This window comes from Rhea pennata, chromosome 4 (assembly GCF_028389875.1).
Source record: "Rhea pennata isolate bPtePen1 chromosome 4, bPtePen1.pri, whole genome shotgun sequence".
NCBI lineage: Eukaryota > Metazoa > Chordata > Aves > Rheiformes > Rheidae > Rhea > Rhea pennata.
In genome coordinates this window covers 23167425-23188383 of record NC_084666.1, presented here as the reverse complement: position 1 = coordinate 23188383, position 20959 = coordinate 23167425, and the positions used below count along the sequence as shown (strand labels likewise).

Sequence of the window (20959 nt, the reverse complement as noted above, 5' to 3'; positions counted from 1 at the left end):
ATTGAAAAACTGAATGATGATGTCTAAATCTGACCAATTAATAATCTGAAAAAAGTCAGAGTAATCTAGAAGTTGCAAGAGTAAAATCAGTTTGTGCTTACGCCAAAGCCTTCCTACTAAAACTTGCTGTTTTAGTCAGAAGCATCTCATGCAGCCATTTTCAAGTGAATGTCTGGAGCTGTGGCATCACCCATTACCGCCTGCTGTGGGGGGGTGGGCAGAGCTGGAAAGGAACTTGGATTCCATAAACAATTTGGGCAAAAGCATCGCTTCGTAGATAACCAGCTCATAACTTCTCTTTGAAAAGGCATCGTTTGAGACTTAAGCAGTTGCAGGGTTTTCACCTTGGGCTTGGGCACCAAAATGAATTATTTTCAAAATCCATGGCATCAAATACATACCCACTTCAATTTTTTTATAGCCACTTTTACCCAGATACTGTATATTTAACATATGGAACCATCCACTTCTATACGCAGGCAAGTGTATGTATGCGAATGTGCTCCATACAGCAAGAACTGTTCTAACTCTTGATTCTGATTATGTTGAATCTAGTGATTTGTCAAACCAGAATGGCACAGCACTGAGATGAAAAATAGCAGTTATCACAAACAAGCCATAGCTACATTGCATCAGAGATCTGTTAAGGAACAGCTAGTGCAAAAAATATGATATAATAGTAGTTAGCATTTACTGATATATTATCCTTTCCCTTTTCAAAACACTTTGCAAACATTAGCTAATTACTTAATACGTATAACTCATCATTATAAACCATTTCAGGAGCTTAGTATGTAATTTTCTAATGGCTGTTACTATAATGTCCCTCTGAGAGGCACTCCATAAGGTTAATGTTTAGTGTGGAGACAGCCTTAGCCCAGTCTTCTAGATCAGTTTAATTACTCTTGTATATATTTAAGATATATCATTTATTAATCCTTTTATATAGACATCTGTTTGAAGCATGTGTTTTTATACACTTTTACTTTCTGGAGAAATTTCTAGAGAAAGATATGCTTTTTATATATTTTCTTTTTATTTTCTAGAGAATTTCTTTTGCATTCTGTGTTGTGTAAAAAGCCTGTAAGAGGGCAAGCTCAGCAATGGGCAGGGATGTAGGGGTGCCTCACAGTCACTTTCTGTGATTCTTTTCAGAATTATCTGGTGTAAATCAGAAATGAGAAAATACCTGATTGCAATGTTGTTGCTTTCTGATAGCTTCTTGAAATGCTTTTTAGAAGCTTATTTCTTTCAGTTTATTATGAAATAGCAAGTTGCTTGGCAGTAGTTTCCCAAACTTGGGAAAGATTGAGTCTTTGCCTTCAGACTGGTTGCACTAAGAATTTATATTTGATTTAAGAATTCTCTACTTCTCTACTAAGATTCTCTAAAATCTCTACTTTTAACACTGCTAGCAGAAAAAGATAATACAAATATATATCTTTCTTTAGCTTGTGTCTAGGGATTAAATTAATATAGCTCACTTACCCTTTAACATGCTGTATAGTAATAGTAGACTGAAGCTGACAGCTGGGACATGACAGCATCTTGTTTATCAGTCTTTTGTGGGTGTTTGATTATGGTTGGGAGAGAGGCTGGCATATTTTGCCAGATTTAAGCCTCTTGTCGAATAAAAAAGAGAAAACTGTGTAGAATGCATAAGTTCAAATGGCTGCTTCTCGAATGGAAAGAATTTCCATTTCAAGATTTCATAAGACAAAAAAAGTACAAAGATACCCAGAGTTATGTCTACTTCATTTTTATTAATCGTGCCCAAGCAGGGGCTTTAATTCAGCACAACACTTGGCTGGAGAGGTTGGATCTGTACTTACTCTTTCAGTCTGAGCCAGTCTTTTCCATAATCTCCTCCCAGTGCCTTAGCTTTCCAGCATCAGGAATGAATTGCTTTGCTCCAGAACAGAACCAAAATGAGAGCTGCCATGTGGGCAGCATGAATGGTTAGGTATAGAGGGGACCTAACATGGTAATCTCCTGATACCTTCAGCTGTGCTACGTCCTCTTGGAAGAGGATTTTTTCATGTGCACATATTTGTACATGCAATACTGAAGATTCAAAATCTGTAAATGAACTTGAGACGATCATAAGCCTTTGAGCAAGGGTATTATAGCCTTCTCAAGTACAGAGGTATCAGCTTCAGATAACTTGTGTATAGTTTAAATGTAGCCAAAAACAACTGTCCTAATCCCTTAAGATTCTTTTCACTGGTAATGGCATTGGACTTTTATATTCACCCATATTCTCTAAAAGTTCTATTCTAACTTAAAAGTTGTGAATGAAAATTAAAGAAATAGTGTTTGTTTTCCTTTGTAATACCTTATTAAAATGATGGTTCAATATGCTTGTGCTGCATTTATAACATTTCTTTTGTTAAATCAATTTAGACAAGCCTGTAATAAGAGATGAAAGAAAATATTAGGGTTAAAAATGTTCTCACTGTACTTTGTAATGGTAAATGGCTAATTGTATTTGGCTCCAGGTTACATGTGCAACAACTTCTTAAGTAAGACATTTTAGGATTAGTGTGGAATCTAAGGGTAGGTATCTTTGCCAGGCATTTTACTCGTTCTTTCTAACTGAGCAAATGAACCCCAGAATAAATAAAGTCAGTTTCTCAGGCAAAAAGAAAACCCTGGGATTATCTGAAGAGACCATTTAGCATTGGTTCTTCAGCCTTTAGTTATCATTGACAGATTGCAGAGTAAAGGTTAAAAGGTGTGATAAATAATTAATTCTTAACAGTTTCTCCAGTGTTTTCTTACTCCTTTATTCTAGAGTAATTTCAGTGATTGTATCTATCACAAGTCATAGCCCTTGAACAGTGTGAACAACAGCCTATAATCAAAAGTCTGCATTTCAAAACAAATTTTCAAATAATAATTGACTTTTTACATGCTGTAAGGAAAGCATACATTCTCAGTTTTGTAGAAGGTAACCCAGTAAATTTCAGTCCTCTAGAGTAGCTATTGAAATTAATTCAGACACCAAGATGACAACAATAATAACAATATTTTACCTCACCTTTACAAGTCATGACCAAAAATACATGCCACTATTCATGACCACACCTTATTGTCACCACCATTTATTAACAAGATGCTGTCTTCCAACTTGCCATGGAGAAATAGTTTTGGAATATAGTGCTCATAAGTTTTCTGATAGCACATTTTTAGATAAATGTATAAATTAGAGACTATAAGTGTGTTTACAATATATTAAGATCAGAGGAACATCAGAGGAATAGATAAGATCAGAGGAAAAGTGAAATTGGTATAAGCCTAATCTTATTTGTTCAGGAAATAAAATCCATTGAGTTCCTAATGGAGTTCCTTGGAAAACAGAGTTGTTCTACCTTTTTGTTGTTGTTTTGTATAATATGGGAGAATGAAGAGGTAGAAAAACTAAAATTACACAGTATTTCTTTGTTTAAAACCAGCTAAATCAAGCTGAGACAGAAATAAAAGCATAACTACTGACTACACCTGCCTACCTTAAAGGACTGCTCACTCCTAATCTTGCCATTCTCTCACCATGTGTGATTATGCAGGAAATATATCTTTGTGTTACGGCAGTAGGATTAACCCTTTGCCCCGCCTCCCAAATTCTTAGTCTGGACAGTCCCTGCTTGGGAGGTAATTCAGTCTCAATTCTGCCAGTATCAAAGACAAATATTACACTTTGGAAATATGCATTAATTCAATATGACAGTCAATGACATTGAAGATTTAACAGATTATTTAATCAATAGACCCCATCATTTGTTCAGAAACTGCATAAAAGTAATGTTCTATTCATTAATTCTGTATATTTACTGTAATAACATTCATCACAGTGTTTCAATTAGCTATTAATGAAAATGTCGCAAGTACTAATATAAGATTTGGACTGTAATTTAGCATCGATTAACTGGACCATCATTTTAAAGTGCCAGAAAATGAGAAACATCTTTTGTGAATTATTTTATGAAAAAAGCTTAAGAATTAGCAATCGCAAAGTATATGCAAAGTAAGATTACATTTAAGTAACGCTTCTGCAAGTATGCTAGAATTACGCTGGTTTAAGATCATACAAACTTAATATTAAGCTATTTTTTCAATTAATTTACATATTGAAGAATTTTGGAAAAAAATCCAAACCATGATACCTATTAGCAAAACAACAGATTTAGAACACTGTGAAAAGTAGTTATTGAGCAGCTCATTCTGTGAATGTTTTAATTATTGCCAAGAATACACTAGAGTATCCAAAAGTATAAGATTAAATAGATGGCATTTTAAAAAAATTGTATAATTACTTAGAAGAAGTAAATTTTCCTCTAGTAGATTGCCTGTAGGGTAACCCACTATGTAATACATGCACATACAACTCTATACAAAGGTGCCTAAACTTCCAGACCCGGTTAAAATTATAACAAAATATTCACCTCAACAAATGCCATAAATCACTTAACTCCCATCTTAAGGAGACTATGGAAGGACAATTCTAGGAAAAGTTTACAGGTGGAAATGGTTGTGGGAAAGGGCTGGGATGTCTGGGTTTTTTTAGGACCCCATGGTAACTCAGGGACAGTGATCTCAGCAGTTCATGGTGGTTTGTTTCCTCCCATATCTGGATATTTAAACTGCCAGTATTATGTGAGCATAATTCTGTTGATTACTGAATGAAATAAGGCTAGCATAGGGTTTTTGGTTGAACTAGATGTCATGTTTCAAGGGAAAATTTTAAAAATTGTATATTTATATATACGACTGATTTTCCTCTATTTTCTGTTATTAAATTAAATTGTGAAAAGAAAGCATAAAAGTGCTACAAAAAAAGTGCACTTCTAGTACAATGAGAAGACCTTCTAGGTTAGAGGGAAGTGTTGTGCATATTTAAAACTAGAATCTTTACTTCATAGAAAAGATAGTGTTGTTTATCTCCAGATTGAACTCTTAAAATATAAAATAAGCTGCCCAAGTTGGAAAAGCATTCTGAGTACACTAGATTGATGTGTGAATGTTTTAAATTAATCTGTGCCTCATATGAGATCTCCTAACCTTATCTGGCAGTTTTCAGTGACGGAAGTAATTTACTCTTATATATAAAACCTCTCTTCTATTAGTAAGAAGAGGATTGCAAGTGTGTTTATTGTAAGATAACAATACTGCTGAGGGAAAAGAGATATTTAAAGTAGCTCCATCTTGAAATATATCAGGAGTCTGACTGATCTATAATCAACAAGGTTTGGATAAAATACACGTGAAAGTAATAAAACACCCACAGAGAGAAACTTTCTGGGAACATTACAAATTACTTGCTTCTAGAGACATTTGCTTCTCATGATATCCTCCAGATTTCTAAACTGAATATCTACCATTTAAAATTTTTGTATCTGCTAAGAACATGGTGCCCAAAAATCTCAATTCAAAAGCATTATCATCAAAAAAGAATTTGAAAGTCTAAGTACAATTTAAATGTGTAATCAAGCATTATCATCAAAAAAGAATTTGAAAGTCTAAGTACAATTTAACTGTGTAATCCACACTGTGTTCTGACTACCTCTGAATATCAGAAAGAAAGCTGAAGTCCAAAAAGTTAATAGAGTATTCTGAAGTCTTCAAGATGATCAGGCCAGGATCGGCAACATATAAATCAGGACTATTTATGATTGAGGTGAATTCCAAGGCATGCATGCAATATTGATGCATTTATTGAGTTACCAGAGTTTTGATTTATTTATCAATTTTGCAGAAATAACATCGTGTGTCTTGTAGTGCTCCCATACTTGTTTTTTTAATGCTTATTTAAACACAACTGAAAAATATTTTATAGGCTATCATTAATCAAATTTTAATTTGAATACAAAAACATTTTAGAAAAACTCAAAAGTTTTTCTTGAAAGGAGAAAGGGAAGAATTAGTCTCTTGTAACTCATTTAATCTGTTATTTAAGTAATTTGTGCAACACAATTATAAGAATATTTATTTTTTCCTTCAACTCTAAAGGAAAGTTGAGTATTTGAAAATATTTCTCATGTGCTAAATAGTGATTTGAAGTATTTCCTAAAATAAAGCCTGTGTATATATCTAACTTCCTTGGTGCCAGATATTTTCATTTAGCTATCTGAATTTTTCATCAAATCTCCTCCCTCCCTTCCTGTCTCCCTCTCTTTATTAGGAAAGCATAGTACTGGTACTGGTTGAATGTTTTCAGAATTTTGACAAGATAAGATTTTTTCATAAGTACTGATTGCAAAATTCTTTGTGGAATGTCACTAAAAAATGTTTAAATGATTTGTTAATACAAGTGTGCAGGCAACTGCATAGTTAGTATTACATAGGCAGCTGAGTGAAGTATTATTGTTACACTCTAAATTCCACTGATACTGCAATTTACATAAAATTTCACTACGATGTATAAAATGGAATTCATAAATATTCAGGATATGTTAGCTAGTGTCATTCACTTCAAATACCATTTGATTCTCTTAATGGTGCAAATATGGCAGTTTGATTTTGATCATCGCAGGTCAGTAAAATGTCTTTTCGTAGGGAAGGTGGAAGGGAATTTAGAGGTTTTTCAAGACGTTATACTGTAATCCCCTTTTCCATTCAAAATTAGTTTAGCTGTTCTCAGTTTTTTTTTTTTTTCCCCCTCCGGACTGTGTAGATTATTTGTATTGGCATACTGTATGCCTTGAATGTCAGGTATTCACCTGTATTCTCAAGCATAACTTTTAGCTATTTTGAAAAACCTTGGAGATATACAAGAGGTACAGTTCAAACATCAATACCTCCTCCTTTGGTTGAATTTTTCAAGGTGCAAGACATTGGAAAGGTGTCTGACTAGGAAAAATGGCTGCAGAATACAGGTATACCATCCCAGCTGTAAGGAAATTAATATTTAATAGGTATATGCATCTGTATACATTTTTTATATAGATGTGTATGTATATGCATATATATATATAATAAAATAGACATCAATATGTAATATGTACACATTTCTCTATAAACATTTTGTATTTATTTATTATGTTTAATTGATGTATATACCTGTATATGTTTGTATATGTATATCAGAGGCCTTAAGGCAGACACAGCTGCAGAGGGAGGATGCAGCTTTGCATGACTGTGGCCACAGGAAATGAGGATCTGTCTTCCCAAGAAAAGGAGTTGCAGGAAGAGGTCAGCAGACTGTGAGGCATCAGAGATGGCAAGACAGAGACTGATCAATCTCCAGGACCCTGCAGCTTCAAGAGCCTGAACTCCCAAATGTACTGAAGGAGCAACAGATGGAGTCTGTGCTTACGGGATTGGGAAATAGAGCCTACCATGACAGCAAAGGCTAGAAGCTTGTGACTTCTGGCACTGGAAGGAACACTGGGAGGATGGCTCTAGCTTCATTTGCAGATTTACAACTTCAGAATAGATTCAGAGCCCTACTAGCTTATGAGGGGCTAGGAGTCGTGTACAGAGAAACACCTAAGGTGGCTGAACCTGAGCAATGCAGCAGCACCAAAAGGAAGTGATGAGTGACACTAAGAGGAGACTCCCTGTTGTGAGGACAGAGATCCCCATCTGTTGTCCTGACCCGTCATATAGAGGGGCTTGCTGCTTGCTGTGAGCTCAGATCCAGAATGTTGTGGAAATACTGTTAAGGCTTGTCAGGCCCTTAGGCTATTACCCCCTGCTGCGCTTTCACCTGGCACCGATGTTGTTACCAAGGGAGACCTGGATCATATAAAGCATAACTACATGGCTCTGAGGTGACAGCAAGGGGCATGCGGACTCAGATGGTGTCTCCTTGATCCTGAAGAAGTGCTGGAGGAATTGTGGATGGATCCTGTGGCTCAACAAGTGGTTTTATGGAACCTTCTTTGAGGATCAAGGACAGCTTGGAAGAGACAGGATCCATCTGACTTAAGTGGAGCAAAAACATCCTTGCCAACCATCTTGCCAAGCTGGTAAGGAGCCCTTAAAATTAGAAATGATGGGGTGGGGGGAAATGAAAATTGACATTCAATGAGGAAGTGGTGGATCAGGTTGGCAAGTGTGCAGGATGATGTGAAGAAGAAGAACCATGGAATCAACAGAACAGGGCTGAACAGGGCCCACTTCAAGTGTACACAGACAAATACAGAAGTGCCAGAGGACAGCATTATGGAGAGAGCTCTCTTTTCTGGGAAATAGGCACGACTGGCTGAATCTCTAAGGTGCCTGTGCACTGATGAAGGCAGCATAGGGAATAAACAGGAGAAATTAGAGGTCTATGTGCAGTTGCAGGGCTGTGACCTCATTAGGATCACAGAGACATGGTAGGGTAGCTCACATGACTGGAATGCTGCAATGGTGATACAGGTTCTTTAAGAAAGACAGGCTAGGACAGCAATGTGGAGGAGTTGCCCGTGATGTTAAAGAGTGGTAGGAATGCATGAAGTTCTGCCTAGGGACGAATAATGAGCTTTGGGGTCAGATTCAGTGAGAAGATGAAAGTGGACAGTGTTGTGGTAGATGTCTGCTACTGCCTGATTAAGAAAAGGAACTAGATTAGGCTTTCTTCAGACAACTGGAAGAAGCCTTATGTTCAGAGGCCTGATCCCTATGGGAGACTTTAACAACCCTGATGTCTGCTGTGGGGACATTGGAGGTTCCTGGAGTGCATTGATATCTTTGTAACATGGGTGACTGACGAGCCAACAGAGGGCAACACTGTCGTGGACCTCATACTTGCAAACAAGGAAGAACTTTTGGGGGGTTTGAAAGTTGGGGGCCACCTTAGCTGCAATGACTGTGACATGGTGGACTTCCAATTCCAAAGAGGGAGCAAAGAGGAGTAATAGATAGATCAAGTGGTTATGCATCCATTCAGAAGGACCTTGACAAGCTGGGGATGTGCGTCATCAGGTTGAGGGAGGTTGATTCTTCCCCACCACTCAGCATTGGTGAGGCCACACTGGGCATGCTGTGTTCAGTCCTGGGCTTCTCAGTACAAGGATGTACTGGAGTGGGTCCAGTAAAGGGCCACAAAGATGATTAAGGGGTTGAATTATGTAATATAAGGAGAGGTAGAGACCTGAGGGTGTTCGTCCTGGACAAGAGAAGGCTTGGGGGCGTCTTATTGGTGCGGATAGATACTTGATGGATGTAGTAAAGAAGGCAGAGCCAGATACTTTTCAGTGATGCCCAGTGAAAGGACAAGAGGCAATGGGCAGTAACTCCAATACATGAAATTACATTTAAGCATAAAAAAAAAATATTTTACTGTGAGGGTGATCAAGCCCTTGAACAAGTTGCCAGAGAAGCTTGGAGATACTTAAAATATGACTGGACATAGCCCTGCTCTAGGTAACCCTACTTTGAGCAGAGAGGTTGAACCAGGCAATTTCAAGATGTCGCTTCCATTCTCAACCATTCTGTGATTGTGTAATTCTTATATATAAATATATATATATATATATATGTACACATACACACACACACACACACACACACACACATATAAAAATATATACATGTATAATCCGTTCTGTGTACACAGATACACCAGTTAAACTTGGATATGTGTAAAACTATACATATTTTTCCAGTAGTCTTTGTGGATGGACATTTCAAGTGCGTTTATGTAATTATCACGGTTTATGCATGTGAGGCCTGTACTTACAGTTTTCTGTGATTATCCTGGATAAAAAGGAAAAAACAGATTTATAAAAAGAAAATGTACAATGAATCTGTCTATAAAACACTACACAATATTTTTGTTAGATTTTGGAGGGGATTAGTGAGTTTTATCTGTCAGAGAATCTGTTTTCTGGGTATTGTTTCTAATACAGTTTAAAAGATATGTGTTGATACAAAAATGAAATGTTCCAAATGCCCCAAAAATGTTTAAATTATTATTTTTGCATAGGATTAATTTGGTGACATTCCATCTATTCTATATTATGGTATTCAACAGTTGGAATATATATATACCTTGTATTTAGGCCCAAATTTAGACATCTGTTCTGTTGACCACTGCTTCATTCATATTCAATCAAGAGACCAAAACAAATTGGTGTGTGTTGCTGCTGAAAGTGGGACCTTTTAATGTACCTTAATCTCCATTTTTATCTTTCGATATTAAATTTGAGTATAAAGGAATTCTTCTGAAGTCAGAAGAATGTTTAAACATACAATTAGCAAAAAATCATTTGAGTTTTAATGTTAAGGTTTTTCAAATAGAAGCAAGAAAAATGTTGTTTATGAGATCATGGCTTAAATACTGTCAGAGTAGAATGTCGTGTAAGTACTGAGCAGTCACAGGACATTCTAATCGTTTTGTATTTGACATTAATTTCTGAAAAATATTTCTGCTGGACTGTATATCCAAATCCTGTATGCTTTGAAGTAGGAATTCTATTGTAATCAAACCTCTCTCAAACCTTTCAAATCTCTGTATTTCATCTCTAATATCAGTTCACCTACCTGCACAAATTTTTGAAGTTGAAGTCAGGACCATTTTGATTGCAGTAGTTCTGTTTTTCAGCACTAGTGTGACACAAATAGTTGGCTCCACCTGGTGTTTTTTAAAGGGCAGCTGAGGCGCTAAAATTAGCAGTAGAAGCAGTGGAGAGAATAACAGTTTTCCCATGTAGATCTCTGCAGGCAGCAGAGATGATGTCTGGCAAGGATCATAATCAAGTAGTGTTGAGGACAGGGATTGCCCTGAAAGTAATTTTTTTTTTTTTTTTTTTTTTTTTTGCTTGTTGGTTGTTGGCAAAGATCCATACCAGAAAGAACCCTATGAGAGAAAGTGAAGTACCCTGACAAAATTAAGAGATGGATAAGTGCCAACACTTGTCTGCTTTTTGAGGATTGAGGGAGCTATTTTGCTGGTGCATAACGACAGATATACACTAGAAACATTTACAGAGGGAAAGAGAAAAAGCCAAGATAACAAAAATATCATAAGGGCAGTTTGCCAGCAATTGTAATAAGATTTAATTCACTAACTGAGGAAAATACTGGTGTAATTTACCCAGCTTGCAGATGCTATTGAGTCTTAACAATCGTGCAGATAAAGGAATACCTATCTGAACCTTATAAATGCTGTTTACCTGAAAACAAATTCTGATTCTTCATTTTCCCCCTACATTGATATGAGAAATGTTTAGGCATTTAATGATAAGCAGTCTGAATGTGTTACTTATTTAAATTTACATTAGATAGCATTTTGAAATAGGGTTGTTTCCTCCCTTCTTGAATTTCAAGATGTTGAGTGTGATCCAGAACTTTTGAAATCAGTCAAGAAAAGGTATATGATATGCTTCCAAAGTTCCAAAATGTTGATTTTTATGTTTAAGTGGAATAATGGAATACTTTAGTTGTACTCTTATAAATGTAAACACTTTATATCTAGCATGAATATAGAAAAAGAAAAAAAATATTCTTTCAGCTTGTTATTTTATAATCTTATAATAGAAAACATAGCCCAGTTTCTTCATTCAATTTTGTTTTCAAATATGAGTGTATGATACTTCCATTATAAGTTATCGGTTAAACTAGATTGTATGGATATTCTTTTTGATTCTCAGTCTAAATTGTCAGTTAAACTTGCTGGTTTTTTCAATGTTGATACTACTATTTGCCATATTAGTACATTGTAGTACCCAGATATCTGGCTGATGTTGTTGTGAAGCCTCTCTGTCATCTGTGACAAGCCATGGTGGTCAGAGGATGTCACCCATGCCTGGGAAAAAGCAAATGTTACTGCTGTTTTCAAAAAAAGCAAGAGGAGAAGCCAGGAAACTACAGTTAGTTCACTCGAACTGACTGAACTTACTCAGCTTCCCTAGGTTTCTGGGAAAATTATAGGGAAGATCCTCCTGAAAGCCATTTCCTTGTCTTGTGTTTGCTCAGCTTTCTGCAATTTGGAATGTGCTGTTCTTGTTCTCTGGGAAGCTGTCCTTGAACAGCAATAAATAAACTAGGGCCAGCTTATAAACCACTATTTATTTTCTTCACTTACACAGTAATTTTCCACATTTTCTAAAATTTACTAAGGGCTTTTAGTTAATATTAACTCATTTAAATGTTTATTTTTTATGTTGTTATTTATTAATGGATCTATTTTTTTCTTAGATACTTTGGAAGCTTCTACTAAGTATTTTTGAATATATATACATTGATGCATTTATAAGCTTTATGCATTAAGCCTTAGGAAGCAGAAGATAAACTTGCCTCTGTAATCATAAAGAAACAGAAAATAATTCAGGAGACATGCCACAGATTTATCTACTCCAGCTTGCTATTCCTGCACCTAGAAACTGAAACTGGTAGATGCTTGTCTAATTTAACAGACCTCAGTTATGGATATTGTAGTGCTCTCCCAGCCTTACAGTTCGTTTAATTTCTTTTGTTAAAATTTAAGCTCATTCTTTTTTTTCCTTTTTTTTTCTATTCACAACAGACATGGAGAACCTTCCTTTTGTGACAACTTTTGGCATGTATGAGTATTGTTATTTTTGTTCTCTTCAGTTTTCCCCTTTCTAATGGAGGAAACTGAAATAATTCAATCTTTAGTTCTGGGAATTCTGTTTTTTTACAGATTGCTTATTACTGTTGCTGCTCTCTTCTGCACTTTCTGTAATTATTGTCCACCTTTAGAGAACTCAGAACTGGTGCTCTCAGTTAAACACTGTATTCCAGTTGAGACTTTCTCGTTACTAATAGAAAAGATTTTCTAGTGCTTTACAGTGTTTCTGTAAAGAAATCATAAACATAATTTTATTTTATTTTTTTTTTCAAAATACTCTGCCAGTAGTAACTTTATGGAGTAGCCTAAGAAACTCTAAAGTGGTAGAGAGTGAGAGAGTGAGAAAGAGTGAAAGAGGCAGATTCAAAAAGAGATGCCACTGGACAACTTTAAAGGGAAATAATCCCACTCCGTCATGCTGCAGTAGTTAAATGCTGTTGTAACTGGCCTCAGTCAAGAGCTGGTGATCAGCTACCTGCACTAGATATTTGTATTAAGTACATTTAGGCAGATACAGGATAATATAAACATGTTAGAACACTAGATTCAATAAAGGAGACATTTCCTTAAAAATAAACGCTTGAGTTAGCAAAAGCAAGTAAGGGAATGCTTTCCAATTTAATGAGGCAAAGCATCAATCAAATAAAAGAGATGAATCTCATCTCTGAAAGTCATTTGCATCTCCAGGAGTGAGAGCAAACTAAATATAATTAAGACTGCCTAGAAAAGGAAAGAAATAGAAAAGTTAAATCTGTCTGGAATCAGAGGACTTCAGCAAGTAGACTGGCTACTTGTTCCACCAGTAAAATGTGTATGTGTAATGGCCATAGTTTGAGACATACACAAATAGCTGCAATCCCTTAACTTGAGTGTCAAGAGAGTCTGTAGAAGGTCTGTGAAAAAAAGATGGATTGTCCTTTAATTTTAAATGGCTTTGTTTTTTTCATTTGTTCATCTATATATTTTACAAACTTTTAAACTGCATTATCAGGGCGGAGTTCTGACTACATTGAATTTACTAGTATCAACATAGCCTATACTTAATAATTTTTCAGATATCATTTTTGAATAATATCCACTCTTCTGGTGTTATTTATATATCTAATAGCAGTCATAGGCTCTATCTATCTATCTATCTGTGTTTCTTTAATTGGGAGAGGAAAGAAGTATGCTTGATCATGTAGGAAAGGAGTAGCAATATAGGATTTCTTGACATGGTAAGGTGAAAATATTCAGTAATCCATTTAGGCTGTGCCCCCAAGTCAGAGGGCTTTGAACCAATTCTTCTCAGGCCAGTAAGGGACTGCAATATTGTATCCTGTGGACAGTATCTTCTACTGTGGCCAGGTGTTAGGGAAAATATATCAAATTGAATATGTGTATAGTGGCTCTTCTCTGAGTGCATAGCCTGTTTAGGCATATAGCCTTCTCTAAGTGTTGAGGAATATAGCCTTCTGTAAATGCTCGTAGAGCTGAATGTGTATCTCTTTGTAGTAAGCAGGAAGCACGACTGACTTTTTACATTTAGATTGACATTCTTTTAAGCATTTCTTCTAGAAACCTAGAACTGTAGAACGGCATAAATTGGCAGGGACCTCAAAAGTCATCTAGTCCAACTTCTCACTTAAAAAAAGGCCAATTTATACAATGCTCAAGTCCTTGACCACCTGAGTTTTGATTATCTTTCAGGGATGGAAAATATTTCCCATCATGGGAAAAGGACGTAAACTCTAATATCCTTGAGGTCAAGGTAGAACATTTGAGTGGATGAACTGAATTGTCTTTATCATGAAGAAGAAAGAGTAAAGTTTAATGTCTTCAGATAAATTATTGATATTAAAACTGGATCTACAGTGAAGATTTACACACTGAAGGCAATCTTAAGAATGCTATTCTGCTGATTTTGATTGGTTATAAAATCTTCCTGCTTGTTACAATTCATTGACCTTTAACATGATTTTATTCTACTTCTGTACCTATAATCATGATCTATCTAGGGAACAGTAGACTTTTTTCAATCAGCTTACCTTCCACAAAGCTCTACAACAAAGTAACAAAACTCAAAGGAATCTGCTGTGGTCTTGAATGATTCCTCCTATCATCATCTGTTTCCATTGTCAATATTTTTGTGCTATGTTAACTTTACTCAGATTTTAGTATTTGATGTTGGCTATCTCAAATGTTAAAAATAGCTTTAGGAATTTTAATCTTCTGTTTTGTTGTATGCATCCAATTAATATAATTTACAAAAGCCCACACACGTATCTATGAATCATATATAATTTGTTACTCCTGCTAGGTATCAAGTTACACCTAAGTGCTTATTACAGTATTCTCATTCATATTATTCTTCATAACATCATTAAACACTCATACACTTTTGGGTGTACTAGGAGCTATCTCATCAAACTAATCATTAGCCATTTGGGATAAAATTCTGTCTCCATGTCCTGAAGCTCCCATTTTTAATTCAAAATTATACCAGACATTTTTTACATTCATCTGCTGCTTTTGAAAGTGAGTGTAGATTGGCTATAACAAAGAATTTAGAGGAAAAGCTAGAGTGCAGAGTGCTGCTTCCGTCACTCACCATGACTTTTTGCAGCTGAAGATTTGGGGAGTAGAAGGATGTGGAGAAAGGGACTGGTAATATTTGTGCAGAAATCAGTGATTGGTATAGATGGAAAGAATACATTTGAATAGAATGTTCCAAAGTACTTGCAGGACTGAGTACAATATATTGAGTTCATACCGTAATTTAGAAGGTATACTCCTTGGGATAAATGTGAATATATGCTATTGCTATAGTTAGTAGTAATTATATTTTTATTTCTAATAGAGAAATAATATGCACATTCTTGTATTTGAAATATAAACCAATAACTTCAGAATGTAAAAGTAAACTCTGATATGAAAAGCAGAAGAGCTATCGATTTTCTCTTGCAATGATGCCTGGAGCAATGCAAATAATAAATATCTAACACAAATGCAAGAGTAATTCAACATGCAAAAGTCAGAATAATGAAAAGCCCCAGTAAATTAAACTTTTGCCAGTTCTAGTTAAAGGCTATAAGCATTGGACTGACTTGACAGCACAGGGTCTCAATACTTGCCTTGGCCTGAAATAGGTTTAGCTCATTTTAACAAGTAGCTGGCAGCACAGTGATGACTGCCTCATGTGTTTCAGCTGAAGCTCTGTGAATGCCATCCATAGTAAAGGTCTGACCAACCAACATAGCCACTGCACAACAACCTTTCTGTCAATTTAGGGAAGAGTATTTTGCAACTTTGAAAGTTCATCTAGGCACCAAATAGAAGGAATTAGTCTTTGATAAGAAAACATAAAAATAGCCCAATGGCAATCTAAAGACTGAGAAATTCTGCACTGAACTCCTCCCAGTGAAGAACTGGGGATGCTGACCACCTGATCTGACCCCACAGCCTTTCTGCCTGGGAAGGACTGGTGCCATTGACCTTCAGACGCAGAGGGGCATGGAAGTGGTGAGCATGACACCAGGGGAGAGGGACAGCTATTAAGTGTTCTTGTACAACAATTGTAACAGCATTATTATTATTCATGAGGCTATTCTGTTTTAATTCGGACTATAAGTGTTATAATCACTGTAACTGGACTAATAATAAAAATTTGTTGGATTTTAACTAGATTGCTGAGATTTGAATTGGCTCGTAATGAGTCGGCTCCACGTACATACAACACATTCCCTTTCAAGATTTTGAGTGTATCACTGCCTTTTGGAGATACTCAAAAGCGTAACATAGTCTGTTCCCACAACCTGAAAACATAGTGTCCTACAGCATCATAAATATATTTTTGTCCATGTAGATGATTTGATAATTTTACAGTATTGATTTAATATTTTAAAAATACCCATTCAGTGTACAAAAATCTACATCGTCATGTTGCATGGGTGACAACTGCCTTTTTTTCTCTTTACCATAAGAGCCAGCAAACTTCTCTCTCTCTTCCATCAGCCATACCTTTTCCAGTCCATTCGTCTTTCCCCTCACAAATGCTACCCATTTTTTCCCAGCTGTTACAAGCAGTTAGAGGTTTTCTGCTTCTATTTCAGACATGAAGAAGGACTTCTGTGCACATGAACTTTTCCTTTCAGTCCTGCTGGTAGTTTTTTTTTCAGCAAGAACAGTTGATCTGATTAAAAATATGATCTTTCCCCATAAACTTTGACAAATAAAAATACGAGGTTAAAAAAAATATTTCAAGTAGGTTTGTAATGTATTTGCTCAGCACAAGCAGTTCATAATAGCATCAAATCTGCTATGGTAGAATGACCAGTGGGAATGTTATCAAGTTATTCAAATGATATTAATTTGCTAAAACTCTTTTTTTCTCCCACGGTAATATCACCAGTAGCTCATACTCTTATTTGAATGTCTAGCTGTCAGATTATGTAAGATATTCAAAGATTACCTCCCCAAAATGTTGTATTACATTTTTTTTCAAAGCTAGAAAAAAAAAGTGTGTGTTACAAAACTTCTCTGCAATGGCAATAATAATAACACATTAAATCACAAAAAATCATAAATAAATTACCTTTCATTAGACATGAAATTCAGACATGAACAAAATATACTTCTTTCAGTGTATTTTTTTTTCCTCAGCCAGTTTTTAAAGTTAAACTAAATATAAGCAAGTAAACTAAAAATCCAGTAACTTTCTTTGAAAGTTTTCAGTAGCACATGGTACACAAAAAAATTATGTTCAGGAAAAGGAGAAGCAAAATCTTCAGAAAACTTAACTGAAGATGACGATTCCGTTCTCCTGAGCATGGGCCTTTCCCAGTGATGTGTGAGGTAGAGAGAGACTAGGATACTAAATAGAGATGTAAAAAGATAATTTTCTAAGTTCAAAGATTACTACATCTCAATTTCACAGCTTTGTGTCATCCAATATTTTACTCACCAGCCCACACAACCACTGAAATACAATGTTAATTTTACATAGTCCTATTACATCTGATAAATCTACCTCAGAGAGAAAGACTATTTGATTTGCTTCATTAAGTCTGGCCTTTATGAATGGGTACACTTACTGAAATGTGTTGAAGTGACTTTACACAGATTTTTTGGTTATTCACAAACTAATTAACATCTAAATTGTTGCTTTAAAACATTTATCCTCAGTAGGAGAAGGGCGGTTCTGTTAGAAATGGTAAGACTCACTGTACGCTGAGAAGGAAGCATAACCCACACTTCAGAAGAATTCTTCTGACAGCCTCTTCATGGACAGCCACCTCTTTTTAGCTATTTTTTGTCTGTTTTCCATATTTGTTTGCAGTGCCTCCAGACCAGAAGTGTACTGGGACTGAATCTGTTAGTGATTTATGGATGCAGAAAGATAGCTAGAAAGGTACCAAACATCTACAGCTGTTAAAGCTATAGTAAAGCAAGGTTAACACTTAGGACTAGGCCTCTTCTAGTTCTTCAATACAAAATGCATGAGGTAAACACAAAACATACTATCCCACAACCTGTGGAATTCATGTTTTAAAACTTTTCTAATCCTCATATTCGTATCTTCATCTAAACTGTGCAGATACACACTTTGATATACCCCAAGGTCCTTCACCTGGTGAGAGTGCAGTGTGGTCCTCATCTGACCTAAAGTGGATTCTCATGATGGAAGCTGTGTTGCAAGAGGAGTGGGAGATACAGGGCAAGGCTATGCCCTTTGGGCACCTGGGAGCCTGGCAACACTGGCTGCTGCATCTCTAGTTTTGAGAAAGTTTTAAGAAAGCATTATGTTACTAGAGCTACAATTGTGAAGGCTGGCAAAGAACTTCGGGAATGTAGAGCCCTCATTATCTTCTACACCTTTCCTTCTCATATGAGCAATCTCTACAGTTGACTGTATGTTGTGTGTATGGGATATTCAAATTCTAGTTCCTTTAAGACCCACATTGAATTGGGAAAACATAACTAAACTCTGCCTATATTTGACACTTTTCTTGAGAAACTGTTAAAAATAACTTTTCTAGCAGATGCAGTTTGAGCTTAGATGTCTACTATGCTTTTGAGAAAGTGGATTGAATATTATATTTCTTGTGTCAGTTTTTTCCTATATAAATGTACATGATAACTGTCTATAAAATATTATGAATGCCAAAGATTCATAATGCTTACAATATGATATATTTACTTTTACAAGAAAATCAATACCATCATCAAGAAGGCCTATTTTGTTCTTATGTGAAAGTCTCCATTAAGATAATAACACTTCTTTATTTGGAAATTCACTATTCAAAACAGAACCATATATATGCTTTTAGCATAATAACTTGGCCTTTAGTTTAATATAAAATGGTAGTCTGTTTTACTTAGCTCTACTTAAGAGTAGATAACATTTTAAACATTCATTGGTTATGCAGTTCTGACCCCTATTTTAATTCTGGCAAGACTCAACCTGAGATGAATCAAATAAGTGGAGTGCTTTCTTCTTACCCTGATGTTATAATTATATTAAATTAGTCCATACTGCTTCTCTATTCCTATTTTAAATAGCTGAATCCCCGTAAATCAGATTTCTTTAACAAAATCCAGCAGTGAACTGTAAAAGAATGACTTTTAAAATGTTGCATTTTGGTAATCTTGTCATTCTCTTTATGATGTACAACAAAACTTTGAAGGACATTTGAAATCAGTATTTTACACTCACTTTAAGGCATTCTTATCAAGAAAGGACTGATGTGACTTATAGGTCAAGTGCAGATAATTTAGGGCATTTGAGATCTAATGATAAAATGTCATGGTTCTTTTTCATGGTCTTATTTCTGATGTCTCCTTAATTGCTGCAGATGATGCTAAATCTTCTTCTGTCCTCATTTCCTCTAACATAGAAGTAAAAAACAAATTTATAAAAATCATTTTTAAGTTTTATTTAGTGATGAAAAGTACAAAGTTAAAAAAAGAAATTAACTTATTTACTGGGCTCTAAATGTGCCAGATCTTTTGGCCATTGCCTGGTGTGGAAGAGGGAAGGAGAATGTAATAAAAAACAAAAAGTTATCAAGAAGACTAAGTTGTGTGTTAGGTAAACATCAGAGGTCATCAGCACTTTTCTGATAGGCATATATATCTCTTTGTCTCTTTTGCATAGGAAACTTGACTGGGAAGATAGGCGTTCTCAGATACTTTGTGAAATAAAAGACAATGTACAGAGAAGACTACTACAGTTACTGTAATGGACTGTAAAAATTAGCATTCTAATTCTATACATAACTTAAAATAGTCTTTCTTTTCTGTGCGGTATATATATATATATATATAAAAATATATATATACATACATACATATATATATATATATATATATACATACATACATATATATATATAGCAACATCTGTCCACATCAGAACAATTTGTCTCTCTACCAACATCCTTTCATGGATTTCTTCAGTTTAATATCTTTGCAGTTAGTCAACTTCAAGCAGGATTTTCTTTCTTTCACTAAGTGCTGTGGAGTGGTTCAGTCATTATTTCCCAAGGTCAAAGTTTGTGGTATACATACACTTTACTTTGTGGTTTGAGTTATTCCATCTTTGCATTGTCTTATGTGACACCTTCCCACAAAACTTCATGTTTTGCTTTCATTTTACTAATCAATTCACTATGAGATTTGTGTAGAAGAGTTTATATAGACATGGAGATCTTGTTTCCTTTTTAAAAATATTTTTTCTGTAAGCTATGATTTTTATTACCATTTTAAGAACAATACAGTACTTTACAATTTACTGATTTAATTGTCCAGGTATAACAAATGAAATTCCATTATTTAAATACTTGTGTATCAATAAACAAATGTGTGAAACGTGAAAATATCTCAGAGATGAGAGAGGAAAGGTAATAATGTTAAAAAGAACCAAAAGTTGTTTAATAGAAGTATGGTTTGTTAAAATTATATGTCGTAGAATCTTATTTTGTATAGGAACAATTGAATTGTCTTATTCATTAGAAAAATAAATTCTAAGGACAGTTCTGGGCTCTTAAAATGCATTGTAAGGATCACTTATTCAGGATCTTCAAACTGAATTGGGAAGCAGAGCAATGGAAAAATCTACCCTTTCAGAACATCAAGAAGTACAGGCATTTAAATGGAGTCTATTATGTCTGACAGGAATTTAAATTTTGATGCTTAATGTTTACATTTTATTTCTTCTTTTTAATAGACTACCTTTTGATGTTAGAATACATTTCCTTTGATATGTCATTTTCTCCTCTCATAAAATGTGTCGACAGCTAGGTCAGGCATTCAGATTAAGGCATTCAAATACAAAGTCTAAATTAGGAAACACTCTTGACTCCTTCTGTTTTCTGTAGAAAGAGGTATACCTTTCCAGGTTGCTGTTCAGAACCTACAAAGGCTGAATCATCCTTGAATCTGTGGACCCTTGAACTATTGTCC

General features: G+C 35.2%; 1 long non-coding RNA gene across 1 annotated transcript in view; it reads right to left on the bottom strand.

The window, feature by feature from the left end:
- Positions 1-10536, bottom strand: part of LOC134139879 (uncharacterized) — a 48416-nt gene extending 37880 nt beyond the window's left edge. Inside the window, exon 1 of the long non-coding RNA XR_009958275.1 lies at positions 10468-10536. This is a non-coding gene — a long non-coding RNA (uncharacterized LOC134139879). The remainder of the gene's footprint in view (positions 1-10467) is intronic.
- Between the last annotated feature and the right edge of the window lie 10423 nt (positions 10537-20959).